This window comes from Dermacentor silvarum, chromosome 9 (assembly GCF_013339745.2).
Source record: "Dermacentor silvarum isolate Dsil-2018 chromosome 9, BIME_Dsil_1.4, whole genome shotgun sequence".
Classification (NCBI taxonomy): domain Eukaryota; kingdom Metazoa; phylum Arthropoda; class Arachnida; order Ixodida; family Ixodidae; genus Dermacentor; species Dermacentor silvarum.
Window position 1 is genome coordinate 31,421,965 of NC_051162.1, and position 22,902 is coordinate 31,444,866.

At 43.9% G+C, this 22,902-nt stretch overlaps 1 pseudogene; it reads right to left on the reverse strand.

Annotated features, from left to right (window-relative positions):
* Window positions 1-368: 368 nt before the first annotated feature.
* Window positions 369-18,182, reverse strand: LOC119463516 (uncharacterized; annotated as a pseudogene).
* Window positions 18,183-22,902: the final 4,720 nt, after the last annotated feature.

A 22,902-nucleotide genomic window follows, 5' to 3' on the forward strand; every position in this document is an offset into this window, starting at 1 on the left:
TTAAATTCTCTAGTACAATGATTATCACTACTCACATCAATATTGAAATCACCTCCAGCAATAAGCGTGTAAACACCGTCCGCTACATAACACAAAAAGTCGTCAGAATTTTAAAGAAGAGCCTGCATTTCCGCTTGGTGGGCGGTAACGGACAGAGTAAATAAATTTACCCAAACGCAATGACTTCCCTATTGAAAATCTCAGCATTGCCCATCATTAATTTTATGCTGGGTGTGCTGGAAAGTGTGCTGGGCACGCTGGAAATAGTGCTGGGCATGCTGTAATTTATCCTGGGTATGCTGGGTGGATGGTGGGTGTGGTGGTAAATGGTGAGTAGCATTGGTGGAATATATGCTGGGTGAATTGGGTCAATGGTGGCGTGCTGGGTGAATGGTGGGTGTACTGGGTGGATGGTGGGATGCATACTGGGTGACTTGTGTAAATGGTGGGTGAATGGTGTCTGTGCTGGGTGAATGGTGGGTGTACTGGGTGGATGGTGGGATACATTCTGGGAGGAAAATGGGTGAATATATGTGACATCGAGAACATAATAGGTGGCTTAGGGCCATGGTAGTGACACAGTGATGATGACAGGTGCATGATGTGTGCACAATTACTTGATTTACCAAACGGTGTCACTGCAGGTAGTCCCATTTTTGATGGGATATTATTTTGTGATATGCTTAATTATTAACTACTGTAATCTGCTAAATTTGTGTCTAATATTAATGCTCTTTTTATTATTGTAAAGGTTTGAGTATTTCATGTTGGTTTTGTCCACAATAATTAGGTGGCACTGCTTTGCCACCTTTTCAGTAGCGCACCCAGGATCTCTGCCAGTTTGCCTTAGTTTGCCAATACCATCTAAACAGCACTAACTTCAATTTCTTCTCGGGAAATTGTCAAAAAATGCGCTTTTTGCGTAAGTTTGCGAGTGTGCAGACGATTGCGCTTCCTACATCTTAGTTGCATTACTCAAAAAAAGGGGGGGGGGGGTTAGAACCCCCGAAATCCCCCCCTGTCGATGTGCCACTGCACCTTTTGTAGGTAGTGGGAGCTGGTCAAGCTACTTCAGTGCCGTATTTGCTCCCACCATTTTCGATGTAAATAGAGCACATAAACATAATTATTGAGTTCACTTCAACTTGGGTACACTGATGGTGACGTCAAAGCATTATAGGCTTATGTATGTGCTATTTCACTGCACTGGCTATGGTAAACTGCATGCTTGTCAGTATAGTGGGAAGCACCACAGCTAGGCTTTGTTAAGGGGTGTTAGATAATAGCAGACAGGGAATCCCCATACCCAATAAAAATTCAATTCTAACATAATTTGTTATAATGGGTACAAATGACAATCATACATGTGGCATATAAAAAGAAAATATGATACTGAAAAAGCTTTCTAAAAAAATGCCCTACTAAAGTTCCAATATAATTGAAGGGTGGTGTTCTTCAAGGCAGCTACTATTGTAAAAGTGCACTGTTGCAAAATTGTTTTGCAGGCTATAGATGATGAGCAATAATGCATAAATTAGGTCATTTGCAATGCTTTTTTTAATACACTGTCTCGGCCTCTACATCTGTGTAGTTTCAAGACGCTTAGCATATAGATGCCAACAACAAATTATAAGAAAGGATGTTTAATTTCGGACATAAACATTGAATATTGAAGCTCACTTGTCAACATATAGCACAGTCAACTTCACCCAGTTCCGCCTTCCAGCTTATACGAGGGTTACTTTTTTTTCAAGGTCCAATCGGTCGCGAAATGAAAACCAGTCACTATCCGATGGCGCCGTATGCATATGTGTTGTGCAGTGTCTCTAGTATGCCCGTCGAGCGTGTGAGGTCGCAGTTGTCAATTATGAGCGCAAAGTGAGCATGTAAACATGCCTCAAACAATAGTCTCCTGCTAAGTGTGAAGTGCATGCTGTCATTCGATTTCTGCATGCTGAGGGGTACAATGCAGCCGAAATTCATTGACGAATGAGTAATGTGTACAGTAAAACTTTCATGACAGCAAAGTGCGGCACGGGTGCAGGAACTTTGAAACAGGACGCAGACGTTCATGATGCAGGCAGGCAGGGAAGGAAGCAAGTGTCAACTGATGATCTTGTTCAGCGAGTGGATCAGGCGATTCGAGCAAATCATCGGTTCACAATTTATGTTGTGATTATTCGTTTCCCGAAATTTCACGGTCAGCTCTCTATACCATCGTGATTGAGAGACTGCAGTACCGCAAACTCTGTGCAAGGCGAGTTCCCACGATGCTGACCGACCATCACAAAACACAGCGAATGGGCGCAGCTTTAACATTCCAGTTCCAGTGCAACCATGATCAAGGAGATTTTTTGAAGAAAATTGTCACAGGGGACGAGACATGGGTCCGTTTCGAAACAGAAGAGACAAAAGAGCAATCCAAACAGTGGATGCATTTCATGCAAACAGTGGAAGTGGAGCTTCTCCAGCAAAAAGTGTATGGCTACTACTGTGCTCTGGGACAGCAATGACGTTCTCTAGGTGGAATTCGAAGGATGTATGTGGCACGACCATCACTGCAGCCTCGTACAGCGCAACTCTTGAGCGCGACTCTTGAACGTCTACGAAAGGCAATTCAGAACAAGTGAAGCGGAATGCTGTCATCAGGCATTGTCCTTCTTCATGACAATGTGCGGCCGCACAGTGCAGCTGCAACAAAGAAGCTCCTACAGCGTTTTTGATGGCAAGTGCTTGTTCACCCACCGTGCAGCCCAAACTCGGCTCTCTCTCATTACCATATCTTTCATTAATGACACGCTGGCTAGGAGGAGAGCAGTTTGACTCGGACAATGAGCTGCAGACCAGTGTACGGAATAGGCTGAAAGCACAGCCGGCTGCCTCCTATGACGAGGGTATAGGAAAGTTGGTACCACGCTACGACAAATGTCTCAATCAGAGCGGTGACTATGTAGTGAAGTAGCTGGAAAGTGTAGCTAAATCTTCCAAATAAACGTTTTGATTTTCACTGTGGTTATCATTTTGTGACCGATCGAATCATAAAAAAACATAGCCCTTGTACTTTTAAACTCCTAAAGAAAAACCACCCTTCTAAAGAAGTATCAAAAAACAAGAATGACTGGAACTAGTCTGATTTGAATTCTAATATTGGAATATTGCCACCCCCTTACTTAATAGCAACACTAGTGCAAAAAAGATAGTACAAAAAGAAACGGTTAGTATATACAAATATTTTGCTGTCATGTAAACAAAGCAATTGATGTAAAGTATACAAAGCAAGATACAAAGTATTCCGACTAAAATGTACATATACTGCTTTCCAAAATGGGGCTTAGTGGACAAAGGTATGCCTCTTTTGCGACAGCATCGAAGCCATAGCACAGAGGTAAAAAACTACCTAGCACACATGCTGCAATAGAACAACGGTGTACACTATATATATATATATATATATATATATATATATATATATATATACCTAGCACACATGCTGCAATATAACGGTGTACTATATATATATATAGCAGCCAACCAATTTTCAGAAACAGAGAGAAGTGCACAGAAACGCAAACATATAACTGGACACGCAGACAGAATAGAAAGCAAAACAGCAGAACAAATTCCCAGGCAACTTGTATGGCAACCAGAAGGCTGCCCGCAAATGAGCAATCTGTCATCAGTAAACAGTCTTGGGCCTGATTACTAGTCATGGCCACTAAATCGCAGCAACCTTCTTACGATGGCTTGTCACCTGCCACTATGCCATCCAAAGTCGTCGCAGCTACACTGGTAGGCCTAATGTGCATTATTTTGTAGAAACTATGTGGTGGAAAATTACAGTTTGACACTAAGTCAACGTATCTTCTTGAAGTACTCGAAATGCATGTGGAAGTCAGAAATAATTTGGCAATGACAAGGGTGAGGATGATAACCCTAAAAATGAAGGCTTCAATTTGCTTGCGGCTACAAGTTTTACCACATGATGCGTGGAAGTGTCATAAATGTGTAGCGAAATTTCTATATGGCTTTCGAAATTCGTCACACCATGCATATGGCTTTATGAAGCAGGTATAAGGAGTGGCTGGGGAGTGGCTCTATGGAGTAGTGCTTGGATGACCAAATTATCAAGCAAGTCTAATAGAACTGACATTCAAAGTATCAGTAGGTGACTGTAGTAATAAAGCATAAAGCAGCTGTAGCCAAAAACAGCCATTATCACTAAGATCAAAGATAAATGGAGAGAATATTACTCAGTATACGTCAACAATTGCAGTTATAAATATGTCAGTCGCAGCCCTCTACCATCTGAGTGGAGAAACGCACACAAGTACAGCATCCTTTGCATATACTCATGTCACATACATTGTTCACCGGTCTTTGGTACAGCTTTGGCACAAGGCATCTCATTTGTTTATGAATGCAGCAGCTTTCATGAAACGTGGACTGGTGCAATTGACACAACAGTGGATACAGCACAGAGCACATGATTGTACATTACTAGCAAAATGCAAGTGATACCATCCTCTGCTCAAAAAGAAGGAAAGTACCAGGCACGCATGGTGGATCAAGCAGGAATGTGAAAATATTCAAATCTTTTGATTCGGAAATTGGCTGTCCCGCTATACTTGGCTTTATCCACACACACTTTTCTACTAGAAGCTAATTTACCCCCCCCCACACACACACACAATAGAAAAAGAAAATGTAGGTTTCTAAAGATGTCATAAAGTGACCAAACAGAAGTCAGCTCTTCTAACAGACCTTCACTTCAGAAAAATGTGGGCAGGAAGTTGAAAGCTAAATAAAATGACTAACATTAAATTTACAGGTACCGATAAGACAAATGCATGTGTTTCCAGAAAAAGTGTCTTATGCGCAAAATTGCACTGCAAGTGCAGAGCCTACCCTGTGACACTAAAGGGACAATAAATAGATACTGATTGAGCTCAGAATGATAAAAAGTGTGTTTGAAATACTAGTTGCATTGATTTTGCAGCAACAACTACGGTGATAATTAGCAGAGAAAATGATGATAAAAGTTTCTTTTTCTAATTTCACACCAGAATCCCCAGTCAGTGTGACATCACAGATTGCAAAGCATTTTTTCACATTTAGGCCATTGTAATTCAGGAAAAGATGTTCAAATTTTCTGAATTGAGTCATTGACTCCTTTAGAAAGCGATGCATCCATTTCTACTGATAGAGATTCAATTAAGGTCGAGAAGATGTCAAAATCTATGTAACGTCATGGCAAGCTGGCGCAACAATTTCAAGACAGTGTCGCCACTTCACATTTTTTTCAGGCAAACACAGCATCTTCTTAAGTACGGGTGGCTTAGTTCGTAAGTTGTGACTAAATGTATGGCCTACGTCTCCCACCAAATTTCTTTGCAGGTATGTTTGACTGATCCGGCGCTGATATTATGGAAGTCCGTCAGACATTTTTTTTGTTGGTCGTCTTGTTTTATGTTAACATACATCTAGCATAAGCATACTGAACAGCTAAATAGATGTTTCTCTTGCATTAGCACTTATTCCGTGTGTTATAGTGCAGCATGCCTGTTTTGGCACAGCCCACATAGATTGACATGCTCTTCATTGCAGTAACAACTTCAACATCTGCTCCCATAGTGTTGATGGGCAATTTCGCAGCAAGAGACATGCATTCCACTTGGTAGCCCTCAACACAATAGTATTATGATGTGCTTATCGCAAATAGTACAATGGTGCAATTATGCTGCACTACCAGTCCCCTTAATTAGTAAAAATATGTTCATATAGCTTCATATCACAACTACAAAGTTGAAACTGCAACCCTAAAATTACCAGAATCATGATGTAATGAAAGCCGAGAAGCGCACCTCTTCTAAGTTAGCTCTGCTGATCGCTTTTCAAGTCACCTGAAGTTTTCGTTTACAAACAGGCGCGAGTGACCCTTGCCCCTGCCACAATGATCTTTTACATGAAAACTACCGAAGTGGGAATGTGGTGCTTTTGATTTTTAAATTAACTCACATGTGAAAATGCACTGAAAGGAACATGGGATTAGATTCGGTTTGACTGCTCGCAAAACTCTAAATTTCCATTAGAGGAACCTCTGGGTCGTGCAGAACCCAGTTTGGGAACCCTTGTGATGGAAACTGCCTCAAAAAAGAAAGAAAAGAGAAAGAGATCATACAAAAAAATAGGTGTGGTAGAAAATCGAACTCTAGAATACAGTGTGGGAATTAGATACTACTGCTAAGATCCCTCTGTAGATTCATAAGCTGCGTCCTCAGTTGTGGTATTAACCGCTACCTGGAAACTGTTCAGGCCTATGCTGCATTATTTTTGTTGATTTCGGTATTTTGAAAGCAGATTCGTGTGCACATTACGCACATTCTCTTCTAACTTATTATCTGTGACATTTAATGTGTAGAGCCACTTGTAAATGACTCTAGTTGCAATAGAGCAAGCCCTTTGCTGTGCTAGTACTAACTGGCATCGAAGTGCGCTGCAGCACGTACTCCTCCCTCATTTCTGGCGGATCCCCCTTTGCACAGGTGATGACGGGGTGGTATAGACGAGTGATCAGCAGCTCGGTACGTGTTTCAACCACTGTATTCTGAAAGCAGCGAAGAGATTTGCGGAATGCAGTTGCAGTAGAGCGTTCCCCTTATGGATCTTCCAATCCGCCGTACTTTAGACAATTTGCTTTTGGTAATGCGGAACAGCTAAGCATATTTTTCTCTTTAGTGTCCCTCTAATCCCTTTCAATCTTGTTTGGGAGGTCACAAATGAACATCTTATCTTCTTGCACAAAATCTATGCACAAACAGCTATCAACAATGTCATCGGGCAGGAACGCGTCACGCGTTCCATCACACGAACGAAAACACTCCTTTATGTAAGGAGGAATGGCACAAACATCTGCTATAATTACGGGTCTGCAGATGACAACACAACAGCCTGTCTCTTAAAGTCTCTTGAAGCACAAGTATCCTCTCAATTCGTGCATAGTACCTAGCATCTGTCCGCACAAAGGTTGTATCAGATTTTGAAGGTCTTCTGAATCCAGTGCTATGCAAAACTTGCTTCTTTTGCACAAATCGCTCATATTCCACGGCAGTGGGCGCAGCCACTCCACACCGACCGTACACGGCATCCTGCTCTTCGGCACTCAGCACTGTGTTCTTGCCTATGCCCAACAGCGATAGGCCATCCACACGCAAAAAGTTTTTTACAGGTGCATATCCAAGGAAGCCATTGCACAACCTTTTTTCTTCAGAAGCTAGAAGTGGACTTGCAAGCACACGCTGTAGCTGCTGGAACATGATGACACGTTCTACAATTTGGTCCGGAAGGCCCTTTGCTGCAGAAATCTGCTGCAGAATGGTGCCATTGCCCCCTTCAAAAACGAAGGCAGAATGTGCCCAAAGGGGCCCAAGGGAACGAGCACAGTTTCCAAGGTGGAGGAGTGCATGGACATTATACGTCATGAATGCCACACCATATAATGCTTCACACCTTGACACGAAGTTCTTCAGAAGAGACTCTGAAAAGTAAAATAGTTTTCAGACCCTAGTATGCCTTAATTTGTTTGTTTTAAATATTTTCAGATAAACAATGCATCAAGCCATACACATGTACTCTTATGCTGCCCGACATGAAAATATGCATACAGGGTTTGTGCATAGAACACTGTGTAATGTTTAGAAGGAAGACAGTGCTTTCACAAATTTTAACTTGTAGCCTCGACAGTCTCGCCACATGCAACCACAGCGGAGCGCTTTGTGGCAGCCAACAAGAACTTTCAGCATTAAACAGAAATTTGCTCTGCATTGCTGGGCTAGCAGGTACATGGCTTCTAAGGGAAAATAAATAGGTGAAACAACAAAAATAAAAACAGACAAGACGAGGCTCTACTCAGAGTCAGCTGTGTGAACATATACAAGCACGTCAAAAATAGGTTCAGAATGCTCACGATAAAGCTCTATAACATGAAGACACCATAACAACTATTGTGCATTTTTTAGGGAGCAATGACCCGAGATTCAATATGCTAACAAGGTCAGTGGTTTTGCGATTTTTAGTGTCTACAATAATAGCCTTTCCCCCTCTCATCACAGAATACTTCATCGCAGTTAGGACAAGTGCTACAAATAGGAGGAAAGCAGGGGCAATGTGCAAGTGGCCTGAGCTGGTTAGGCTAGCTAAACGTAAGTTTGTAAGTTTTGCTTCACACATCACTTTCATGATCAAGATGGAAAGAGACAGAACCCTAAAGGTAAATCCTTTCATCAAAGATTCCTAGTGATTTCATTGCTCTTACGTGTGACTACCATATTTAATGAACTATCGACCAAAAAAATTTATGCACCACGGTATCTCGGAAAACGCTAAATATCCGAGCAGCCTCTAAAAGTATCAAGTAAAATCGTACATCACAATGTTGTAAGCACATACCAGCAGAGGCTGAAATGGGAATACCCGGCTGCGTTTTGAGGCTTCGGAGATACTCAGCTTTTTGTCAGATCCATTGGTCCGTAAACGTTTTTGGTCGGTAGTACATTCTTAGGTGATGCTGACGCTTCGTACACATATGCTTACTTTGTAGCAGTCAAGGACTGTACGCACAAGAGTAGAGCAATTTTCTTACAGAATTCAGCTGATACACGTCTGCAAATGATCTTATGAGCTCCTTAGAGCCTTGCGTTCACTGTTACCACCTTTAACGAAATGTTTCTACAATGGAATTACTGGCACCAGTTCTTGCATGGCTTCTATCCTGTGTCATACTTTATCATGCGCTGGCACTGCAAGTTTTCAACTTTTGTGCACACGGGCAGTCTTAGAAAGTACTTAGGTATGCTGACACTTCATTTATATTAAAAGAATTTCCTTTAACACATTGTCGCAATGCAGAACAGGACAAGCAGGCAAGAGACGATGACGAAGTTGTGTTCTTGCTGCTTGTGCTTCTGCTGCAATGTTCTAGCGTCAGCTGGTGCCTTCAGCATTCGCCTTCCATAAACGACATTTGTGCTTGTTTCCGCCTCACAACATTTTGGTGGAGGTGCGGGGTACCAACGTACCAACACGGAGCTCCGCAGCGGTCGCCGCGTGAGCCCTGACACGATGACCAATGGCCAATGCGCCACAAGGACCGACCCCCCCCCCCCTCGGGTGCCACAAACTCTGAGCTCTGTCATGTTGTCCCAGCCGCAGGAACCAGGGAGCTTCAATGCATCGATGGTACGGACATTGAAGACTGGATTTCCTGCTACGAGCGTGTAAGCGAAAATAGTCGGTGGGACGCAACGCTAATGCTAGCGAATGTGATATTCCACCTCCGAAACACAGCGCTATCATGGCACGACAACCACAAACATGACATAACCAGCTGGGATGTCTGCAAGGAGAAGCTTCTACACCTCTTTTCAAAGCCCTTTGTCCATCAGTTGGCAGTGAAGAAGGAGCTATCAACCCATGCTGAAACGTAGACAGAATCTTGCGTGGCGTATATTCAAGATGTCCTCGCACTCTGCTGTAAAGTTGACAAAGACATGAACGAGACGGAAAAAATTGGCCACATCTTGAAGGGAATAGCAGATGACGCACCCAACCGGCTTATCTGCAAGAACTATGACGCGGTAGATGCGACCATCAAAGAGTGCAACAATTTCAAACTGATTAAGGGTCACCGCATTGCGCGGCAGTTTAATTAACAGGCTACCAAACTCAGCTTCGGCGTCTTTGTGTGAGGACCAGGCACATGAACCTCATCTGTATGAATAAGAAAACTTGATGCTGTTTATTCGTCGTGAAGCTCGAAGTCAAGTCTCCAGCCGTTCCTTGTCAGCATTGCCAAGACAATGCATGTTCCGTCTCGCGTATACAGGCCATTGTCAAACAAGACATGGCAAATTGAGGCCTCCAGTCTCTCTGCCCCATTCGTGATGCCACTGTTAGTCAAGACCGGCCCCACCCAACCACTGCATCCTAGTTTTCAGCATTTCCAACTCGCCGTCGTAACCCGGCTGACTGAAGAACACCGGACGATAGGCTGATTTGTTTCAATTGCTTGCGTGTTGGACATATCCCTGGTTATTGCCATAGTCGTTGGTCATCCCCCTGTAGGTGGAGCTTCCCGTCCAACCATCCAGATCAAGATACTCGCCGTTTCTCTAAGTCTTCCGACTATGAATACTGACAAAATACCACCAACCTTCCGTACCAGCCAGTCACCATCGCCCTTAGGTCGTCGGTCTCGTTCGCCGCAGGCCCGCCGCTTTTTTCCCCTGCATTCGTGCCACTGGTAAACTAGTCGGTGCAGCTCCTGAAGGTGACGCTGCATCAACGACCCGGCCTGGAAATCCTGATAACTTTGCCTACCCGTGGAAGTACACTAGACGTTGAGGTGGATGGAGTCCCAGTCAAGTCCCTCGTCGACACCGGTGCGCAGATGTCTGTAATGAGTGCCACCCTTCGCGAGACTCAGAAGGGTCCTCATTCCTGCTGCACCGTGCACAGTACACGTTGGCGATGACAGTATGCCACCGGTTGTGGGCATGTGTACAGCACGAGTAACAATTGCCAGCCACCAAACCACCGTACGTCTTATTTATTGTGTTAGAGCACTGTGCACATGACCTGATATTGGGGCTCGACTTTCTTTCGACCCATTCTGCCCTAACAGACTGCACTATCGGTGTCGTGCAGTTGGACCTTCCTTCCAACAGCAACTTTGTTTCTGATGCACATAGCCCGTCCCTGTATGCTGCCGAATTCGGCCGGTTGCCACCTCAAGCAGCTTCTATATACTGCAATTTTCTAACACTCGAGCACATGTTCCTAATGGCAACTACATCATCTCTCCCCTTGTCGACATTATTCTGCAGCATGGCATCGTGCTCCCAAGTACCATTGTCACCATTGTAGATAATTCTACTTGGCTTCCTGTTCTGAACTTTGGATGTGTTGCACATGTTCTTTCCGGTAACATGACAGTGGCTCGTCTGACCCCTGTGCACGAGTGCCACATATCTCTGTTTCCGCCCGCTATTTCTGCCGCTGTAAGTTCTATTGTCATGTGCTCCAGTTCGGCTTCGTCATCCTACCATGACGTCGATAAGATGATCGCTACCTACCTCTCTCCAGCTCAAACTGAAGACCTTAGGCACATACTGTTCAGTTACCGCGATGTTTTTTATTTCGATGACCGCCCGCTCAGCCAGACAGCCGTCGTCACTCATCGGATTTACACCAGAAACACAAGTCCCGTCCATCACCGCCCCTACCGTGTGTCTGCTGCAGAGCGCAGCACCATTCAAGCAAAGTCGCAAAGATGCTGAAGAACAACATCATTGAGCGTTCCGCTAGCCCGTGGGCCTCACCAGTATCCTGCATGATCCCGAAAAAAGACAACACCTGGAGATTTTGTGTTGACTATTGCCATCTCAACAAGATCACCAAAAAGGACATGTATCAGCTGCCTCATATCGATGATGCACTTGATTTCCTACATGGGCCAAAATATTTTTTGAGTAACCTCCGCTCAGGCTACTGGCAGATCGCTGTTGATGAGAAGGATTGCGAGAATACAGCATTTATTATGCCTGATGAACTTTTAATTTCAGAGTCATGCCCTTTGGGCTTTTTGCAATGCCCCAGCAACGTTCGAAAGAATGATGGACACTCTTCTCCGAGGCTTCAAGTGGACAATCTGTCTGTGTTATCTCGATGACGTAATCATTTTTGCTCCAACATTTGAAACCCAGCTTAAATGTCTTGCGACTTTCCTTGCTGTGTTTCGAAACAAATTTTAACCATTTTAAACACGGAACTAACTTTCATTTACAAGTGAGCTAGTTCCACAATAACTTCGGCAATTATTGGACAAGCAGCCTGAAGCTATCCTGAGAACATGTTTGCTTTTGTCACCAAACGAGGGCTAAGAAAGGTCTACTACAATATGATGGATGCACACTGCAACACAACTCTGCATATGAAGTCTGCTGTTGAGACTGTGCCTTCCATGAGGCAGGGCAGTTTTATTAACCAAGAAAATAGGTTGGTTGCAGGAGGCTTCCTCTGCTTAGTTTGATCACAGTTGCTGAGGATATCCCAAAGAATGCAATGCATAGGAGCAGAATCAAACCATTGTTGTCACAAAGAACAACAAAGCCTATGGTGGTCTGTACATACATAAGCTGCAAACGGCAGAATATTGTTGCACGCGTGCTGTATTTGGTTGTTTCAACGAAGTGCGCGGCCGCCATCACACCAGAAAACAGGAGGAAGAATGAACTGGGCTCGCGCTGTGAATCACACAGGTCAGCCCTGCAACCGCTGTTGTAAACATATCCTGTAAATAGTTGCTCGTCTAATTGACTCGTCCTTCGCGTAACAATATATACAGAATGCTGGTAGTTTATTGTAGCCTCTATGAGACTTGCACACCCCTGTCCCTTGATTTCAGGCAGTCAAAAAATGACTCCAGGAAGAAGCAAACATCTACGCAGTGTGCCATGGGACACACACAAAATTCAGGAAAGACATTCAGCCAGTCTTGTGCAGGAGAGAATAAAGTGTTCATCATAAATAAAGTAGGTACACATTTACCAACGCACCCCTGTCTGGCACCTCAGAATCACACTCTTGAGAAATTAAGATACTAACACAGAGTGGGACAGTAAGGGAACTTGCACAGGTGTACTTGCACCAAGAAGGCCACTAGCTGCCTTAATGACCTTTCGATTTCTTTGCACCTTGCAGAAAAAATTAAATTATGTGGCATTATGCACACCATGTGTCATTTTAATGCCCGTTTTGCCTATGTGTAAGAAGGCTTACTACATCAGGTACCTGTACATGTTCATTCCGCTAACTGAATAAAGCAGTGGCTAACACGTTTTATCTTATCTGCCACGCTCATCTTCCAGATCCCTGCTATGTGGACACGCTTTTGGCCATACGAGCGCTACAAAATTCAACAGGTCAGCTCACTGCGGTCCAAATGGTGGACTAATAGTCTGTGTACAGCATGGAGTATCTGCAAGCATTACCACAAGCTCGCATAGGGTTTTGACTTCAAATTTGGCTTGCATGCTTGCGCTAGCTGGCACTTGTTTCTGAACCTTACTGGCTTTGTCAATTTCAAGAACGGTGAGTTCCTCTTGAAGCAGGATATATATACCCACAGAAAGCTTAGAAATGTGCCTCCAGTACTCTTGATGCAGAATGTCGTTAAGGCAAGGCAGAGCATACAAAAGGAGCCAGTCTCTCTATTCAGATGCCTTCCAATGACTTCTTTCTTGAACGGACCATGGCAGCCTTGTAATGCAGTGAGGTGGCTTGATGGACAACAGCCGTGCATCTATTCGGGAAAGTGGTGATGGTGTGCCTATAAAAGACAATGCCACCCAACTTAATATATTTTTATCAGTGTGACCCGATAAATCTCGGTTAGCAAGTGGATGAACTGCTCAAAACAGATCAAAATAAACAGCATTACCTGGATAAAAATTGTTATAAGGAAGTGGAATATTTCATTCTGAGGACATAATAAAACACAAGGGTCATTTCAGTTAAAAATCCTTTGCATATTAGATGTCTTGACTTGGCGAAGAGAGAATCGGAAGCGTAGATAAAAAACTCAAGAAAAGTAATTGAATCCAGAAGTGCTAGTGTGGATGTTAAAGCTAAGCAGCAGCGTAGCCAGAATTTATATATACATGTATCTTTTCTTTTCTTTGAAGGTGGGGCTCCAACTTGATTGGAGATGGGGAGGAAGGGGATCTGAGCAGGCCCCATACTAAACCAGATTTTTTTATGGGGGAGGGGGGTGCACATGCCCAGTGTGCCACCCTCTGGCTATGGCTCTGAAAGTAAGCAACTGTGATGGCATTTTAGGTTGTTCATTCTTTTGAAAGTTTTCTACAGGAGTTGCATGTACAAGCGAACATGGCAGTCCAGATTGAGTGGATATTTAACGAGGTAGAGTGACACACACGTGATGATACACTAACCATTGCCACTTTCTGGAAGAGAAAAACGTGAATGCAGACAAGTGCAAGAAAACTAGGAAACCAACTTGATTAGGAATATTATTATTATTTGATTTGTAAACATATACACATATACACAAGAGAAGGAAAGCGCAGTCGAGGACGGCAAAAAACCAGGTGGGATGATGAAGTTAGGAAATTCACAGGCACAAGTTGGAGTACGCTAGCTCAAGACAGGGGTAATTGCAGATCGCAGGGAGAGGCCTTCGTCCTGCAGTGGACATAAAATATAGGCTGATGATGGTTATGACACAGGAAAGAGAAGGCGAGGAGCTAGGCTGGGAACTGTGACCAGTAGGGGCACCACGCCTGCCTACTCTTCAGAAAGGAGACAAACAGAAATGCAAGATAGGAAGGAGAGGAGGAAAGAGGAAAGAAATAGGAATAAAAGTCCATGAAATGAAAGCTTAGCTGTGCCACAGCTTGAGAGTAGGCGACGCTGCTGATGCTATGCTTTATAAACACTGTACCCATAGCAACAGATGAATGCAAAGGCAATGAAGACAGTTATGCCAAATGTCAAAGAAATGCTGGCAGCCAGGACTAGTGCACTTTTACGCACTAAAAATATCCACTGAAAAGACACTTAAGAAGCATCCATGGCAATTATAAACAAGGTACAGAAGCATCAAACTGATGATGCAAAGTCCCATGACACATGTTCAGGCGATTTCAATGGGTGATTTTGTTTGCTGCGTGAATCCACCTTATTGTACAAGTCAAGCATCTTGTAATTACGCTGTGTAATCAAAATATTATAAAATGAATGGGAACAGAAAGAGTTACATTACCAGAATAGAAGCGCTGGTCAGAGTTTGAACTTGCTAGGATTGTTTCTGTCGACTGCTTTGCAACACCTTGTAGGACACATGGCACATACTCAACGCTGTATCCGTTCACAAGGTCCAGACCTGAATGAACAGATGCATCTTGGGTAAGTATACATACACCATTAAGTTTCACTATTACAGGTACTATGAGCAACGTACAAGCACATGGCAAAGCACTCTCCCAGGCTGGATAGCGATGCTGATTGGCACCGTGTTTCCAACTTAAACATAAAGGGTGCCACGGTTTTTCTTCCAAACATCACCTCTCTTCCAGGGGCTTTAGGCAAGCTGTCTCATGAAACAGAATGGCAGCCACTTTTTCTGCGAGCCAAGTACCATTTAGATTTCTTGAAATAAAAACTGCTGTCGCCTCAGAACTTAATGTTTGGTTTATTTCCCCTTGATGAGCCATTGCACAAATTTCTTCATTACCATTCTATGCTGACATCTGCCTTTTCTTTCTGCATCAGATCGCGATATAAACATCACTGCTAACTTGCCGATTCTTATCTGCGATAATTTACCACACAAAAGGAGGCCATCTTTTCAGATAGTTTTCATGAGACCAAGATTTTGCATACCACAATGAAGCCTTCTTATGTATCAAAACTGCTTCAAATATTTCCCGGGCAGTCTGCTCAGAATATTTTCACGCAATCAAGGCACCCGTTGAAATCTGAGGACATATTCTTGGACAATCACTTCCGGAAATATCACCTTCACTACACCCTGATTATCTCTTTAATTAATACTGCACCAGTCATCCAACTTGCTATGAACTAAATGAGGCGAAAGCAATGGAATTGTCAAAAGTGATCATCCGAGAATACGTTTCCAGGATGACACTTGCACTAGCTACAATGGATGACAAGATTACTACCTATCTAGCCCTTGAAAGAAGTGACATGTTCCGTCGGATATTCTTTTGTACAAGTGCCCATCTGATCAAGCAGAAAACTGCTGTGACATACAAGATACTTTTATGCTTGCTTTTTCTCGCATATTTTGGTTACACCTTCTTTCTTGCTTCCACACAAAAAGGAGCAACTTGAACTCATGTTGCCTCTTTGTTTAGCGTGGTGTAGAATGATTGCGTGATGAAACTGTGCGGTGGAGATGATTTTTTGGGGCAGTGTAGAATGTTTGTGCAATCAAATTGAGGCAGTGATGATTAGGGCTGGGCATAGTCATTAGTACACAACCTGTGTCATTAACAAAGAATTGTTTTTGCTGAGCTGGTGATAAGCTTTTTTGAGTGTGTCCACAGTAGGCACTTGTTCGAAAAATAAAAGCTCCCTGTCATGTTGGTTTACAGCTCTCTACCAACAAAACTTCACTGATTGTGGTTGTTTTTGCACATGCGCTGAAGTACACTGGGGGTGGACAGCTTCCTTTTGACTTCAGTTGTAAGCTAGTGCTCGTGCTGTCTGTGTCTTTCTTTTTGTCCTGTGTGTTTCGCACTTTCATGATTTCACAATTTCAAGTCTGCTTTTCATGAAACTGTTGTCAGGTGAACAGTTTTTAACAAATAGCTATGCTGTGCACACATAATATAACTTCTGCCATGACCCTACCAAAACCTAATACATGGCCCCTAAAACTGCCATACGGAAAGTCAATTGGCAAGATTTAAATATAAATATTGGCTTCTAGCATTTATCACACATGATGCGATGTCTTCCACCACCATGCATTGTTTGCAGAGAAAATTATTAGTTCGTCTCGAATCACATATTTATGATAATTGAAGACGATTATAGTTACGGTACAATGCAAATTAATAACAGACACAAAGAACAAAATGGACAAGGGCTAATGTACCATAATTATAATGTAAAGCCAGCTAGCCCAACAGTGAGTCCTCCTGTTGAAAAGAATTGTCACTAAAACTCGTGGCACGTGGTTTATTATGGACACATGTACAGCAGTGAATTATTTGTACTGCCCAAAGCGTAGAAGTAGCAAAGCTGTGAAGCCAGGGCCGGTATTTTATAGCGATGCCTTTCCAATGCTAATGCCTTTTCGTGCTTGGTCAATGATCAGAGCAACGGTCCGCTCACGTTATCATCGGCATCAGCCGGCCGTGAGCGGTGGATGATAAGACTAGTATAGCTGTCTACATCGCTACAAAATACCTGCTCAGGAATCTATACCAGGGTCACACACGCACTTCTAAGGGCATCGAACAGACAGTCTTTCGACATATCGGCGAATTGGGTGCTGCTATACGGGCAGATTCAATGGCCATCAAGTCAGAAGTGGATCAAGTTCACATAGTTACATGAAACGCCCTCGAAATCTTGAAGGCCTTCTAGTGGCAGTTGCACTCTCTCTAGCGGCATTATCAAATCAACATGAAAAAGAAATATCTGGTACAAAAACATTCTCCAAAAACTATCAGGGTAAGCTGCAAGTCTCAAGTTAAAGACAATTTATATATGCAAACACGATACTATAAATTATAGCTTTTTTGTTTTGTTTTTCGTGCAGCTTCATTGTGACAACCTAAAGCACGTGCCACTCGTCCGTAAGGTGAACCGCTTGATAACACTTGAGAAGTGCCGTGTGGCAGCATCACAACTCATTCGAGTTCGACAAAGGCTGGCAGTTTCGTTGAGACATGTCCATGTGACACAGTTATTACTACAATTAGGTGAAAACAATAGAGCATCAATGCTTCTTACTTACCTTTCAAGTTCATCAAGGCTGACGGCCCCTTTAAGCCATTGATGGTGTCTCTAAACCTGGTTGCCAGATGCATCTCACTCTTGACACGGTCTGAAGATCTTTGCTCCACTGGAGACACCATTGTGTAGCGCATGCTCCCTAATGCATATAAAAGAGCGCAACAATTACATAGGTTAATGTAACAAAGTAAAATTTTGACACTTGCACCTAGAAGATGCATCAGCATGCTTACATTGTACCATACATTCTGTCTATGTGAAATACCAATATTTTACAAACTGTATGCGTCTATAAACATACCCTATGTATTATATGCTGCAAGAAAATCTTTCAAATTAAAAAATATATATACGTACATATTAAATAAATTTTGCAGAGACTGATAGAAATATAAGATATTTTACTTACCTTCTCGGTGTTCTCCTGGAATCAGGCACCATGGACAACCAAAATATCCATTGAAAGTCACCATGTTCTGCACAGCCGCCCTTGCAGGTGCATCAACAGAGACACACAATACACAAGGCTTTGACACATGAATATCTCCTTTATCAGTCCACTTCACCACCCCTGTGCTGTTTACTTCATTCACAAACTGCTCAAGGAACAGTTGCATTTCTGGGTGCTTTCTACCGAACCAGAGCCCTGCGAGAACCAGGTGCTTAAATCGCAAATGCGGTGGCAGTTCATCAACTATAAATTGCAGGGGCCACACTGACGTCTTAGAAGATTTCCATACAGGGCTCCCATCAGTATTTACTCTCAATGTCAAGTCATCAGGGCGAAGTTTCTGTTCTTCTCTCAGTCTACTGTAGCATTGGTCTCTCGTAATATCAGCAATTGTTGATGATGGCTGCTGAAGCACTTCAAGACTTTCATGTAGTTCTTCTTTGGTCCGTTCAATCATAAGACTGAGTTGCGTTGCAAGGTTAAGAATGAAGAAGAAGGGCCCTTCATTTTATTGCGATAGCAATTATATGGACACTTCAACCGGATTTCAGCCGTCGGCGTCGCCGTCGCCGTGAGGTTCCGTATGGATAAAATCTTCGCCGCGCGCCGTATGCCCCAGCGGAAGCGTGCGGGGACTCGCGCTATCACGGAGAGCTAACGCACTCAATCTCCCACGCGCAAGCAAGGAAGCGGAAAGCCAGCGCCGGAGGGAGCAGGGGGGGGGGGGGGGGGCGCACTTCTACGCTGCCAAGAACCGCGATCGTCGCTCGCTCGCACCGTCTCTTATCTCCACACGGCTCTGACCTTTATGCGCTCCGTTTCCGTTGAAGCGATAGACCGCACGTACGTTCGCCGCTCCGGCGTATCCGCTTGCTGCCAGAGTTTTGACGGTCGTTGTCTGCAGTCATTCAGTGTGATCTATTCATGTTTGTTTGTGCGCGCTCACACCACGCTTGTTCATTCAGTTAGTAATAGTCGGGCCACATTTTCCAACGCACGCTACACATGCAATGCTGCCCGGATCGCCAGTGCAGCGCTACAGATGTGTCCCTTCGCACGCGCTGCCCACGGGAACCGCTTCTCATCAACACCACCGTTTCACATGCGCCTTCTCGTGGTCATCGAGTGTCTCGTCATGTCGGTCTACTTACGCCGCAGCACACCTCCTTACTTAATTAGCTCATGTTTACTACAATTCATATTGCTACCAAAGCCGCTCACCTTACTTCGTATGACATTGCTGTGTTGCTATCGCATTCATTGCTTCGCCCTTAGGGCGAAACTGTGACATTTTTTTAATGACTGGGTTGTTTTGACGCTGCGACAGCTGCTGCACTCTGCTGAATTGCCATGTGTTCACATGACGCGTTTGCATGGCTCACAGTAAAAGTGATGCTGCACAACATCCTGCATGTCTCTCGCCCAGAGCTTCCGCAAAAGTGAATTTGCTCTGAGGCAAGGCATTTGTGCCCACAAGAAAGTTTATTATCTTTGCTAGGTCGCCCAGTGCTGTCCACGTCAATCCATGCGAAACCGCAAACGACATTACTGCTGCCTTCGTTACATCTGAGTTAGGCAATCTTTAGAGAACCTCCTTTCCCCTTCGCCCCGTCGGTGCGGCACTGCCGCGGACGATCTACGCGCAGGTGCGCGCCAAGTTGGCGCGGACCCGACCACGCGCCGACCCGCGCGACTATCGATGAGACGTCATGCCCATTGTTTAATGTTAATTTATTGTTGCCTTAATTGGACAAAAGGGATGATACAAAAAAGTCCGGTCTGCTTCCCATGAGGTAATCGACAAAATTATTTTAGAGATACAGGAAGGTAAGAAGATATGAGTAGCAAAACAGTAATCGGCGCACTTTCATAAGCGGCACATCTTAACAGACAGGACAGAAGACAAATCAAATGATTGCATGCATGTGCGGCGTTATACCGAGCTAAACTGACAGCCAAAATCGACTACAAGAGCCTTCCTTACGAAAATATGTGCGCATGATGAAAATGCGATCACACAAGGAGATACCCACTTTTATATTGCTAGCATATTTTAGGAAGCACTGCTTGTATTTGAAGCGTTATATGGTCAATTTACTTATTTATTTGTTAATAATACTGTTTATTTATTATAAAATTAATAATTATGTATGTCCTCATATGCACATGTGGTATGTCCAATGTCAAAATGCACGCGAGCAATTTCATGCGGCGAAGCAAAAACCGTTTAAACATGGCCTCCGAAATCTGGCGGTGCAGGCTAAGGCAAATTTCAGAGATTATTACATGAATTATTATTGTAGTGACAATCACGGACGCAAGCGAAAGACGTGGACGAAGAGTGTTGTTGGTGCTCGCGCTCGCTCTGCTTTGCCGTTTACCAGACCGCTTTCGTGTCGCCCGATTATTTATATAAATCAGGCCCTGTACGTCTGCTTGCATCATTATTATTATTATTATTATTATTATTACTTTATCGGACTGACGGGTTTCGCGTAACAAGCCACTGTGATTGCTTAGGCGAATCTTTTCTGTAATTGTACTTGGAAGATTGGTTAATAAAATTATTATTATTATTATTATTATTATTATTATTATTATTATTTAAGCGAGGACGGAGTAAGGGAAAAGCTACAGCAACGTACATACATCAAGGCAGGCTGCGTGTCAGGCCAAAGGAGGCATTGGTCAGGCTATGGCGTTGTACACGAAGTAGACAAAGTTGTAGCCACTTTATGGTTGTAGCCGTAGCCGCGTAGGCCATGTGCACGCTGTGTGCTTGTTGACGTCCCGTTTGTTGGCGTGTCCTCTAGGCTGCTTTACCAGGTATTATGCTGGCCTACGTAAAGTATCGCGATAATTACCGCGCTATATTACCCGTGCGGCTCATCAAGTCTTTCGAGCCTGCCGACGATGAAGACTTCTCGAAGTCAAAGGAAGTTGAAGCTCATTGGAGCAGTGAGGACGGCACTACTGAAAGGTACTACCCAGCCTTTGTGCATGCCCTGGCAGGTAAGTGCGCCTTGCTTCCCGATGTTTATCACACTGCGCAATTTTTGGGTCTTCTGTAGTTTCCGTCGATGCATGGCTGTCTAAAGCTTTCTTGGTCGACATGACAAGGCGATTATTTTTACCAGAAATTGCGAAGCTGGCGAAAAGCATCGTTGGGCTTCGTAATGGGGCCCTGTAGAAATTTCGTTGGAAAGCGACAGAGTACCTCATTCTTATGAGATTAGAAAGTGCCTGACGTCCCTTAATAATTGCAGTGTTAGCATCGTACCCCAGGGCATAAGCTTGTTACCTGTGCACTACGGCATTGTGTACTCGCGTTCGTGTTGCGCAAATGTGCGCGTGCGTTGTTAGCATTATCATGTGACCTCCACGGATGGACGCGCACATCTTGAACCTATTTGTGTTTTCCCCGTGCTTTTCGAAGTGGAGATGCATACGTGGACAGTTAGGCGAAACAGTTGTCCCAGGAAGTTACTAATTGTACATATCCAAGACTTCCGCGTTAATGTATCTGTCCTTAAAGGTTGTTGCAAACAGGTCTCAAGATATGTTTGCAACAAGCTTGAAAATTATGTAATGTTATTGGCGCGGCTATGCATTACCTCTGGGATTGGCCCAGGAAAGAGGCTTGAGACACCTGATACGGAAAAGTGGTGGTGAAGTCGCTAAAAAAGGCGGCTTTAATTAATAAGCATGGATAAAATGGTCCAATGGCAGGATTCAAACGGAAGACCCCTAGCACAATAGCTCGTTTTTACTCAGTCGGCTGACATTCACTTCAAACTGCCCCTACCGCTACGAGTGTTGCGCTTCGTGTAATATTCTAACCTGTTGCTATCACATTCATTGCTTTGCCCATATGGCAAAGCTGTGACTTTTTTTGCATATTTCATTGAATTGCAATTTTCGCCTTAGCATATTTGCTCTCCTCGATCATTCTTTGTCTAGACCGCCTGAGTTCACGGTAGTAGCTGCTAAATAGGGCAGAGCCATAACTTCTTGGAAGGAACATTTTGTCTGCTTTGTATCATTTGTGAAAACCGCAATGCAGGCTAATTATTTGGCGGATCTTTGTTGGCCTGTGTGGGTTGCAGGTACAGTCCAAGAGCAAAAGCCCAGAGACCACGTGAGCGGCGTCGAATGTGCATCGTCGAGTGTGCATGCCTTCTGACGGCTACACGCCTATGTTCTAGAGCACGTACTGTGCACGCCCGCCCTTTTTTACCTGCCAGCCTGCTCGTTCACTTGCCTCAACCGCACGTGCACCGGAATGTGGGAGAGTGTGCAAGGTGTCACTTCCGCAGTCGCTGTGGAAGCGCCTGAGTGATGATATCGTGACGAACATACTTCATTGTACTGGCAGGGATCGGAGCATGCTGCTCTCTACGCCTTGCTTCTAGACACTCTGCGGTGCGGGAAACATGCTTTGCATACGTCACTTTTTCTGAAATTGAATTACCTGGTAAGCTCAGCCAGCAGCAATTTCTTTTGCACTCTACTTCGGGGAACTTACGCATGGTGCAATTATTTGTGGTACTCAATCCAAATATCTTGAGCCCACACACATGCGTGAAACCACTGAATATCAAGCAGCTGGAGAGAAGAGCCAGGGAAGAGAACGGATAATAATAGCAGAATATTTGTTATCAGAAACGAAAAAAAAGAAAAAAGCATGATGGAAGTGCAAGGCATTTCACCGCTTTCAATATATGATCGGTGGGAATCACTTGCGCCACACAGAGTGTCATAACTTACCGCATTGAATTGTGAAAGTTCCCATTAAGGGACGTTTCCAAAGCATCACCATGTTTTTCGCTTACCTTGTTTTGTAAATAGGGAATCGATGCCACTACGTGTAGTGCAAGCGATTGCCG